The following is a 12536-nucleotide window of genomic DNA, read 5'->3' as shown; positions in this document are numbered from 1 at the left end:
TTCAATTGGAAGAAAGTTCTCTGAACCCGTGAAACAGTCTGTGAGAAAGAACAAGGCTGCCAAATGGCCTCTTGATACTAATTCATAATGATGTTGTCCTTTTATTTACTGTTTCTACACCACAGATAACTGAAGTAAACAGTATATACTCCGTAGACAAATAATAATAATAATCTGCAAATTACTGGGATACACTGGGCAAACAAATGATGCTAGGAACGAATGAGGAATAAGAATCACTGGGAATCACAAGGTAGGGGCATGAACAGAGACTGAGTTTCTTCTCTTTCGTCAGGGTCAAGAAGTGCTTCTACCATAGAAGAAAACAGTGGCATCAGGTGTGCTGCGTGACTACCTCAGAGGGCCTTCAAGGAAGACATTCTGCTATTGACATCATTTGCAGGTTTTATATATATATATTAAAACCACGTTAAATTTGCATCCACTTAGATGGGGAAAAGCATGGCATATGAAGGAAGAGAGGGCTGAATTAATATTCATAAGCAACATACTAGAAAAATGAGGAGTTTGGAAAGGCAAGGAGAGAGAGCCATCAGAGAGACCTCCTGCATAACGAGCTTAGCTCTCAAGCAAGAATTGCAATGTCCTTCCCCATCTACACTAAATATCACCCTGCTCTGAACAGCTTTTGGATTCTCCACTCCAGGGCACTCCAGGGAGGAAACTGTTTTGGCTGAAGTTCGGCAGGAGCAGGTGGCATTCACCAGCTGCAAGTAATTTTGCTCTTGTTGGCATCACAGCAGTTCTTGGACTTCTCACAGTTTGTGTTCAGTGGGGAACAGGGAATGGGGAGGGAGCAAACAAGTCCTTGGTGGTGTTTAACTGCATCCCAGGTTTCACGGCTGGCTCTTCCAAGCTGGCAACTCTAAGCAGACAGCAGAAGACACAGTGCTTTCAGAAGGTGTCTGCTTGGATTTGCCAGCATGGGGTTCAGGTTTGCTTGTGTTTTTCCATTCTCTGCTGTAAAAGCACATCGCCTCTGACACAGCTGCCACTTCAAGGTGGAAACAATCCTGCGAGCCAGATGTTGCTATTGCGGGGGAGGCAGGAAGAGAGAAGAAGAGGGTGGCTTATCACCAAGTGTAAGTGATCTGTCTGCAGATGGACTAGCTAGCATCGGAGCCCTTCAGAGAGCCCCAAAACACATTCCTTCTCCCAGCGTCTGTGCTGCCAGTTCTCCAGCTTATGTGCATGCACGTCTGTACAGAAATACAGGGGGCTGCAGTTCGAAAATTTCTAGAGTTACTGCTATACTATGCTGTGTGAAAGCACAGTAGTACAAATAACTTCAATTAATACCTCTAATGATGTATTTCATTATAGAAAAGAAAGTGGAATCTGGATACCTTAAGGTGTGGTAGTTCCATTAAACTGTTTGTCTGAATTTAGTGATTTCCATCTTCAGAAGCCATCTAAGAAACAAAAAGATAAGCACTGGAGTGGGGGAAGAAGTGGTAATTCTCTTCTGCATTTTTCTTCTGTGCAAAAAAACACAAAACACAGCAGAGGGAAGTGGAATTTCCAAGAGCATCTATTCTAGGGAAATTTCTGAAGTGTTCTAAAAATCTTAAACCTCTCTCTTTTCTTCCTACCTCTTCTTTCAACTGTGCAGCATGAAAACCCTTCCATCTGGCTTTAAGAATGATTCCTTGAAACTGCACCATATTCCTCTTGCATTCATTGACATGCCCAACAATCCAGCCCTTCATTGGAAAGGCTTCTTTCGCTTCCAAATGGCACAGTGTCATCATGTGCTATAGCGATGCCACTCCAAACATGAACTGCACTCTCTGAACCAGCTTGGCACACACATGCAGGGCAGAATAGTCATTTTTTTCCTCCAAGCTTGTCTTTCATCACCATCCCTGACAGACACATCCTCCTTGGCAAAGGTTAGCACTTTGCTAATGAAGTTAGCTCATGATCTTTTATTATAGCTGGTGTCTATTCTGCTGTTTAACAACAATCTCTTTTCATCTGCAAAGGTGGACCAAACAGTCAACGCTATTAAAAAGTTTTATTACCATAACAGCTAGAAATCTGCACAATCTACCACAAACCCACTACACAAACGCACATCTCTGTGCTGAAGAGCACTGTTATACAGGCCACTGCATAAACAGCTGAAGCACTCAAAATACTCACATAAATTACTTTCTCCTCATTCACAAGCAAGTGACTATCACATTTTTTCCTAGTAATTCTACAGCGACGCTACATAATATGGCCAACTGCAGCTTTTATATGCCAACCATGAGTTCGTACCAAAAGCATATCCAGTAATGCAAAGAGATCTCTTGGAAAACCCTCCAGCACTGCAGTGAACAGTTGCCATCTTCCAGCAAAGCTAGACAGCAAGCTTGGTAGTGAAAGCTGCACTGATCTGATTGCACGAGTCAAAGGAGTACTCATCATGACGCAAGATGGTTTGGAACAATAGCATTTGCTATTTGGAATGGTGGATGTGGCACCCACATCCCTCTGTGAGAGGGAGAGTTCAGAACATCAAATGAGATGAGATGAGATTTCGGGAGGTGAATAAGCTCTTTTGGCTGAACGCACATTAACCCTCAGGTGTAGTGAAGAAGAAAACAATTGGTATGATTTTTTTAAAAAACAGATTCGCCATTATTAAAGAAAAAGCTGTCAAAGACCTTCACTTCCTAATGATCTGAGAGCAGCAATAGCCTAATAATGTTTTCCTATGGACAAAGCACCTCAAAATATTTGTAACAAACCATTACGGCATGCATCACAACTTTACAAGTCTTCATCTAATTACTTCCACCAAAACAAACACACAAATCTTCCAGCTCCCCTCTGCCACATACACAGACTCTCCGGGCACCAAGCCTTCAGCAACCTTTCTCTGATGGACACTTTTTTTTCAGGAAATGACACGGTGACATAGGTAAAAGGTGATTTAGATAGACTGCTGTGTCACAAATTGTCAGGATCTGATTTAAAGACCTTGCCTTTGTCAAGAAAGACAGTTGGGTGTCTGCTTTAAAGAAGTACTGGGAATATTTTCATCAAAGGTTTGAATTGAAAAACAGTGGGAGGTAAATATCTGAGATGTTGCCAAGAAAGACCGCTATATCCGTGCAATTACCATTAACAGGGGACAGCACTGGTTCAATGAAGTAATTCAATCTGGTGTCCTACATTTTATCAGACAGCAATTTTGAGTTCTGACATAAAAGGCTGAGAAAGAGGATTGGACTCTATTCTGGGAAATTTAGCCTTAAATTCTTGCAATCAGGAGATGTGTTCTCTGCTTTAGGTACCATCCTACTATCCCTCCAAGTGACTCAAAAGAAGAATATACTAATATTCACTATAACACTAGGCACTCACATAGGAACAATTCTTACTTTGGGTAAGTTTCAGAACTGAGCGCACGCAGTAGTAGGGCAGTGATTTCCCTACTTAAGCTATACCAGCATTTCATTTCTTCTAAGTTTAGTGGGAAGAAAAAAAATCTGTTGTTTAAAAGGTGAAATAGTAAGGTGTAGCCTGAATTAGTAAATGTGCTTTTCCAAAATACAAGAAATAGGGAGAGAGAGTATTTTTTCAGAAAATGGCAAAATGAAAAGATTCAGGAAGTTCGCATCAAAATAATACCATCACGTGGCTTCTCCTCATCATTAATCCAGCCATATATATATACACCTACTTTCTTAGGGGCTTTTGCACTGTCTTCCTCCAGAGTAATCTTTTCAGTTAGCCAAGTGACAGTAGTGGCGATTTCTGAGGTCACCAAGTTTGCGCAGTAGCTTTGAGTTTCATCTCTGCGAAGCAGACACAAACAGCACACAGCTCCTGTGCTCAGCAGCAGGATGAATTTTGATGCCATCTCAGCACAGCACTCAACATTTTGGTGTTCCCAGCACAGCACTGACCCAAAACCCACTTTTCAGGGAAGTCACCAGATTTTGTCGTTTTAAATCCTTCTTATTGCAGTATTTTTGCCATGATCTCTTCTTTTTGCACGAGTGTGTTATTTTATAAATTCTCTAGTTAGATAATGCAGAAATCTTGCAAAATCTTCCATAACTCTTCAATTTTTCTTAAATGAACGTGGGATAAAATATGCATTTTATATTTTCTTAACTAGAATTGCACCACAAACAGTAACATCAGCAGATAATATGCATCAGAAACAGTCCAGTGTTGCTCTTTCTACTTGCATTACAAAAAGAATTCCACCAGGACTCTCATATCTTCAGTTAATGAGCAAACTGGCTCTTGTTTTGTGCAGAACCTGGACGACAACCTCTACACAAGCTGTTCAAAAGCTACCAAACCAGGACTATCAAAGAAGCACCCTACACTCATGGACTATGTACCTCTTTCCTTTTCATGAAATGATATAGAAACCCCTCTAGAGACCCAACACTATCATTCCTCCAAAAATATTAAATATACAATGCATTCCTTCAATGCTACTGAACATTCTCCTTAATGATATGAAACTGAGACCCTTGGAAGATGGAGGCTTTGTATATGACAGCTTAACTGCTTGCAATCAAACTAATTTGCAGTACGATGACCTGAAATGAGTTTAAAAGCACCATAATGCATGTTTAGCAATCAGTGTAGCAATTCTTTACTATTCAGGTTCACATTTGTAATTTGTGTCACATGTTATGGGAAAAAGAAAGAGGGGGAACACAAAATAATAGTTCTTTTGTTTTGCAAGAGATGATGAGCAAAAAATATATTTATTCTAGGCCAATGGCAAAAAGTAATAAAGATGAGCTACGTGTAACATGGGCATTAGAGACCAAATCTAGACTGACAGCAATTCTTAGTCTTTCTGCTCCTTATGTAGTTCTTATAATCTCCAGAAGTGGAAATTAAAAAATAAAAATTTGCTTATAAAGGATCATGATGATAATTTTATAAATTGATTTTTGTTGAATATTGTCTAAAATGATTAAGGTAGTTCATCTGAAGTGTCAACAAAAATACATACTGAATATGCCCCAAGGTTTTTGAACTGCAAATGATGCTTCTTGCCAACCACTTGCAACACTCATCTCTCTTCTGCTGCTGACAAAAGTTAGAGACCCTTCTGGCAAATAATGCAGATTTTCAGATCACCTCTTCAAATACATAAAATTCCTAATTTCCTTCTTTTCTTACTGCCTTCCTTTCCCTAAGCCACCTCCATTCATCACATTTGTTATTCTTGGGCAAATGACTGGACTCCAATGAGGTAAGTGGTGAACCATACAAAGAAGCAGAAGGAAAAAGGGCTAAAAAGTCCTAGGTGTTTGGTGAAGAAATAGGAAAGCACTACATGTAACACCATGCCACAAAAAAAGCCACAGGAACTACACACAAAAGGGCACCACTGAGACAAAGATATTACATAAATAGGAAAGATTTAGTTGTACAAAAAAAAAAAAAAAAAAAGCTCAATTCTAACAACTAAAGCAGGAATGGGCAAGGAGGAAGGCCACCCAAGACAGCCAAGAAGCACACTCTAGCGCAGCATTACTCTATTGGAACTAGTATCTCCTTGGGGTCATCATCTCCTGAATCACCAAAAGTATCTGGGGGTCTGTCCTAAAGGAATTAATCATTGCATTGCCCCGAGAATGAAACTCAGTCATTCAGTAATGAGAGAGTAAACCTGAAAGATCAAAAATCTTCTCTCAGTTCTGCTTAGTTGGGTAAGAAACTACTGCTGTAGCTTGCTTTCCCCTTTTGTTTTAGATTTGGACATCAGTTCACCCAACTCAAAGAAGAACTGTAAGGATTAACATTTGTAAATGCAAAACATCATATTCAAATAGAAGGCCTGCAAAAATAACTCAGACCAACATCTATGTTCAGAACAGATCTGATGAGAGACCGGTCTTGACTAAATTCCAGCCCAGGTAACTTATTTTGCTTGCCCAAACAATCCTCAAATACTGACTTAAACACGTTTCTTTTAACCTCTAGAAAAATACAGGGTTTTGTTCTCCAAAAACAGTTGTTGTGCTCCAGCTACTCTCATCATGATTAGCAGGTTGCTGGAAATGCACATATGCCTGCTTCTGCTGTTCTTCTTGCTTTGATGGTCATACTGTTAGTAAACTCTTTAATGAGCCTCAGTTGTCCCTAGGAACAACATTGCATTTTATAAATGCTAAAATTAATAGACCTGGGGTAGGTTTTATTACAAGCAATGTTTTTATTCGGCAATGATGATGCCTCCCTTACAGCAGCATTTTCAATGGCTCCTGGAAACAAAAGACAACACCTAACATATTTCAGATAAAGAAACACCAGGGTTTCCTGGTCTCGCTGCTCTGCTGAGGTCTGCAAGTACTAATAGGTAATGACCACCCACAGAGAGATTTATACTGGGAACCTTGTCCACCCTTCCTGAATTTACTGTCTGAAGGTTCTTAACTTCTCTTGTCAGCTTCCTTCCTCCAAAGAACAGGCACATGGAGATTTTTAGAGCGAAGCTAAAATGGATTTCAGCATACCCTCTGCAATAATAGTTGGTAAAACTAATTACAGTGAGAAAATTGGAGATCATTCATTACCCTACTAAGCAAATTAGGATTTGTTAACAATGATTTATAGTGCCAAATACAGGATAACAAGGATTGTCTTTTCAACTGAATTCACAGAGGACATGACAGTTTATTAAGAGTGGTGCATCCAAACAGCCTAGTGGTGTAGTGCTTTTGTAGACCTCGCAGTATTTAAGAGGTATAAACACTTTTACATAAGCAAAATACATTTAAATGTTTGCCTTCTAAAATCAAGCACTAGAGGTAACCAAGTAACTTAACCTACCTGAAAAAAACACTTTTATTTAGCAACATCACTGAGTACATGAAGAAGCAAATTATTATATCCTATATCACAACAGCCAGCTGATTTTTTCAGTCTATTCCACATGATGCTTTTTATCTGAGCTGCTTGCTCCTTTCCTGTGGAAACTAATGGGTCTTACTGTAACCTAATGTTGAGTCTTTCAACACACTCCCACCTGAAAAGAGTCAACATCACCACCAATTCTACCACTTCCAAAAACCAGAGCACTGGTAGAGACTCTACTTAGCATTGCTGCCAGGGCATATAGACCAGGCAAGGAAGGAAAATCTACTGGTTTAAGGGCTGTACTTGAGAATGAGAGCCCAGAGCATGTGCTGGTACAACTGATTCCACGTTTCTTCTATAGGTTATGTCTTAGGTGAAAATCAGTCCTACTGCACAGTGAAATAGCTGGCCTTGTCTAGACCAGATACTTGTTCCCCATCGTCCCTATCCTCATACTGCTGGTGCTCCACTTACTCGCCTTGGGATGAGTTTTTAGAGCTCCGAGTAACACAACGCAACGCTGCACAACACAGCATCCCAGCAGCGTGCTGTAACTTCGCAGACATCTGCTGAACTGAACCCACTCAGGGCCAAATCGGATAGCGCAATTGATTAACTAGAGCCTTTGGGAATATGCTCACAGTTTATGTTTGTCTGAGTCACCGGCCCATGTGCAAATCATATTTTTCTTTTTTAATTCCTTATTTTTAAGGAGGAGTAAGACTGTTATCTGGTAAAAGAAGTGTCACTGGAGCATCCTTCTCCCTTCCAACGTCCCAGACTTGTTACTGTCACCAGCTTATTACCAAATTCTAACCCATTTTGAAAATCCACAAACTCTATGCTTTTTTTTGGGGGGGGGGGGTAAACTGCTAACCAACATTCCCCTCCCCACCCCCTTAACGAAACCACAAAACCTTCAGAAACTGCCACAAAGACGTGAGAAGCAGACCAATCAAAGAAACAGAAACAAGTTGCCAGGAACTAAAAATAAACCTAACTATCTTGGGAAATGGATTTATCATTTAAAAATAAAATGCAAAGTTGTTTAGGTTTTGATTTCTGTTCTATGTTGGAAACCAATAAACCACCTGTATCCTTTAATGTGAGTTTGGCTGGGTGGAAGATACAGAAAGAAAACTAGCAAAAAACAATTTCCATAGTCAGATAAACAAAAAGTTTTTAACTATTACTCAAATTCCAATTGTATTCTAAAACATCTCTCTCAACCTTTTAAAATCATAGACAGCTAAACAATATTAAAAATTCAAATAAATTAAGTTCAAGAAACTTTTTAAAGCTAGAAAGTTTTTTTCTAAATACTTTCTAATTAACTTATGTGACTTCTTAATGAGACATAATGTACCTGATCTACCTTTGACGATAGACAATGATAATTTGCAATGCAAAAAGAATCAAAGACAACTGGGAGATGTTCCAGGAAGTATACAGTTATAATTGTTAGGGCACACCAATATTAACAGCATGTCCAAATGTTTCATTTTTACATGTGGCAATCATAAACTGGACCACAGGAAACAATGTCAGGTCAGTGCAAAAGGCTTAGAATATTAGGTCTGATTTTTAACTTTGTCTGTTCTTTCCTCACTATTGATTTAATAATACGTAAAAAGGACAGGAAAGTGTCCACTCTGACAATGAGTGGCAAGTCAGGTGAAACAGATTCCAGCAACAGTGAAAATGGCTTTTCAACAAAATCTACGGAACATTTTAGCACTTGTGAATGAAGTGGAAGATAGGTTGCTCCTAACTGAAGAAAACATGGAGAGGTACTTACAAGTCCTCAACAACTTTGCATCATTAGCACTCATTCAGTGGTTACTCACACATGTCCCACTTTGCTGAAAGCACCTAATTAGAAAGCCTGTTTAATCAACGGCAGTTCTGATCCTACCAGTTAGGCTGAAACACTTAATGGAGATTCCCAACACTCCGTATTGACTGCAGAGTGAAGGTAGGTTGTCAAAGCTGGCAGTGTGAATGCCCTCCCCAGAGCATGCAAGTTTTTCCTCTACCGTTTATTTTTCATGAAGCTAACACAGAGGAAACACAAACATAAGAATCCAGTCTCCATCTTCCCAATTCAAAAACTTACCTAGTCAGAGCATAACACTAGGTAAGTGTTTAGCCTTCCTCACTGCTACTGGAAGTGCATAATGAATTTCTAGGATAGAACAATCATACAGATAATAGAAAAATGATTTTGTATTACTGGGAAGCATCAGGTTTATAAACATTTCCTTAAACACTCAGTGATCTCAGGAGGCTCTCTATAAAATGAAAGGATCCAAGAATAATTTTTGCTTTGCTGTGACATGCACAGCATCCATACGCACTGCAGACACATGACTCTCCATCAAACCCTAGTGCCTCGCATAAGCATAGTTCGTAAAGGAGATTCCAAGTCTGACAAGAATTATTTGCATTTTGTACATGCTAGGTAACATGCTCCAAATATACAAGCCCTTCATTCTTACCAACTACTGGGGGAGAAAAGCCTGTCTCCCCCAGTGAACACGTTTTCCCCTTTCTGCCCACAGTACACACGATTATGTACAGAACAGGGTGGATACACTGTTGGTTGCTCACCAATTACATCTCTCCTACTGTAATTACACTAAGGTAACTCCTGCTTACATGAATGAAAGCAAAATCAGCAAATTCAAGTATTAGATTTAAGCATTCCACCTCCCTTCCTCCCCCCCCCCAATAAAAAAGGAACTAGCTCTGAAGCTTCACATCTTATTGTTGTGACTAGTTCATGTTTTTGTTTCATATAAACAATTCTTATTCCTTGTGCAAAAATTTCCATGTAAAGCCGCTGTTTTTCTAATAATGCTGCAAAGCAACAGGACAAATTTGACACGAAGGATACTTACTACTCCAAAGTCAATGAGCAACTAATAGAGAAGTACAACTCCTGGTTCATTCAAGCTTTAAAAAAGAAACACACAAATAACAGAAAAGATAGCGATACTTCATTAATACAAGACACATTTGCTTCTGCCGCCAACGTTGGCTATAGGTTTCATGATAAATACATCATCTCAGTCTGCTTCCCTAAGTAGTAATTAGAGTACCCTCTTTATAGAAAAGATGATTTTCCCCAGCAGAGAACACAAAGGCATGTGCTGCTGGAGAGGTACTTCTATCAAGAAGCCAGTGCTCCTGGAGAAGGGAGACTGAGAAGGGTAAAAGCAGTAATGAACTCTGATGATTAAAGTACAGATCTAGGCAGAAGGAAAAGATTCCATTAATACTTGGATTTAAACAGCAAATATTGGCTACTATTCATATCTCAGTATTCATTCATTTCAGAATAAAACCTGCCTCCACCTGTGTTTCTGCTTGCTGTAGTAGATGTTCTTGGACAGTGAATCTGGTGCCAGTCCATTTTAACTTACCTGGCTACCTGTGTTTCCTGTGGCGCGCTACAGTATGTGATATTCTGTAGTCCAAAGTACAACATATATTGATCAGTAATTTCCACAGGCAAAAGCTTTATTGTTGTCTATTTAGCTAAAAACTATTGCTGTTTCAATTGAAACCAATGGCCCTTGTTTTGATGTTCTGGGTTAGCACTAAACACAAAAACTAAGTCTTCTCTAGTTGAAAGCTTTGAAAAAAAGACAATTCAAGCGCATATTCTTTTGCACTTTGATAATACAATAATTACTTTTATCAGAAACACATGCTAAGTGGATCATTCTGGAGCATTTTTCTCATTGTCTGGTACCACAAAACACATCTGGGTTTTATTTGTCCCATGTAAGTTAATAAGGGTATGGACTTTTTTAAAACAATAAGCAAGATAATCCTAAAAACAACTTTTCAGAATAAGAAGAGGAAGGAAAAAAATCTCAAGTTTTATCCAAAACTGGGTACGTGTAAAAGTGGCTTTACTGAAGGACTTTTTTGATTACTAGGCTATTAGTGAAGAAGGAAAAAGGAAGTTAAAGAAATCCTCTTCCAGTGACTATACGTAAGAAAGTGTATCGCATTAATGGAACCTAATAAGGGATGTCTCCCCCACCTACTCAGATCCAAATCAGGACAATTTAAGTGCCAATATATTGGCACAAGAAGATGTTAAGCTTCTTCTTGTTACTGAATTCCTAACTTGGTAGGAATTGGAAACTTTCAGGCTTTTTGCTGGAGCATAGGGGATGTTGACACCTTCCAGATTTTCACTTTACTGGACCAACCCACAGACAGTATGGTGCAAGGAACAGCAGATGGCTTTTCTTCTGTTACCTCTGCTTCCTAAATATGAATCTAAACATTGTTCTTAAAACATGCATATTCAGCTCCCGCTATAAGGAGAAAAAGATTTATTTATATACGGTAAAGCCTTTCATCCCATATTATATTTGTGCCATTCCAGAGCATCTCTGTATATGTTCATATGATTTGAATTTCAAGCGCCCAGACAAAGGAAAGCAATTTGCTCTTAAGCACAGAGTTTTAGTTTTAATCTTAATGCAAGATACATGTTGAGCCATTTGATATTCTTCCTCCCTTCACACCCTTCCTCTTAAAAATACGCACAACACAAAACAGGGAAAGCGCTGACAAAAAAGAAACCATTTTTTTTCCTGTTTCACAGCTTACCTTACCTTACACTGATATGGGCTTTGGTCTAATTAGAAAAACTAGCACAAGTCTTTTTCACTCAGTAATGCTCCCTTCACACCTTACCACTGGCAGGAGAAGGAATATATAGTCTGTGCTGAAGTCCAGGGTAAATCCAGCAGGACATGGCATTTCTCCACGTATTAAGCAATTTCTGTGCTTGCATTTTACACTTTACATGTGAGGTCACACATTACTCAGTTTAATCCCATATCTTTTTTATAGGATCACAGACCTACGAAAAAAGACTAAACTTCACCATGTACTAACAGAAGACAATTATGTTCTGGGAATCTGACAAGAGAGCAACAAAGTTTTTTCATCATGTAATTGAATACTACATAGTTTTCTTTTCCCCAGAGTTTGATGAAAAGATAAAAGCAGTCTTCGATTATACTATTAACTATACAGAACAATGCTACAGAAAAAGTCTTGCTGCATTTTACTCACCTGTTTGTGGACATACATAATCTGTTTCTCCTACAGATATTATGGAGGCAAAAAAGACATGCTTGGAGAACACAGTGTAAGTTACAAGTTTCAGGGAGTATGAGCGATTTAAATACAAATCTTGGAGGAAAATAAGGAGTGCACTAGATTGGCTGCAAAATATTTCTTACTCACAAACTTATCTGCAAGTAGAACGCATATTGATAAATGTGAGAATAAACACATAGAAATGTATAAATACAGACTGTTAATCAATAAAGGGACATGCAAATAAATAACAAAAAGACACAGATCAATTATTAATCCAGTTAGGGACCGATCCCCTTCTCACAATGTAAAATGTAAATCTAGCATAAATACAACTACAGCTGTGCATTCCTAGATCACCTGCGATGCATGGGGCTTTTAACCAACAGGTAGGAAACACTGTGTCATATTCTCTGGACTGTGGTACACGGGAGATGAGACAAGACTGCCATAATGGGCTCTTTAAAGTCTATGAATCAATGAGAATTGGTATAAAGGGAAATCAAGATCCTACCATCTCAGATTAGAGAGCTGATAAGACCGTGGTTCATTTT

General features: G+C 38.9%; 1 protein-coding gene across 5 annotated transcripts in view; it reads right to left on the bottom strand.

Moving 5' to 3' along the window:
• AUTS2 (activator of transcription and developmental regulator AUTS2) overlaps positions 1–12536 on the bottom strand; it is a 761980-nt gene that overhangs the window by 405465 nt on the left and 343979 nt on the right. The window lies entirely within an intron of this gene.

This window comes from Anser anser (genome assembly GCF_964211835.1).
Source record: "Anser anser genome assembly, chromosome: 20".
In the NCBI taxonomy this organism is placed as follows: domain Eukaryota; kingdom Metazoa; phylum Chordata; class Aves; order Anseriformes; family Anatidae; genus Anser; species Anser anser.
The sequence above is the reverse complement of the archived record's forward strand: the minus strand, read 5'-3'. Positions and strand labels throughout refer to the sequence as shown.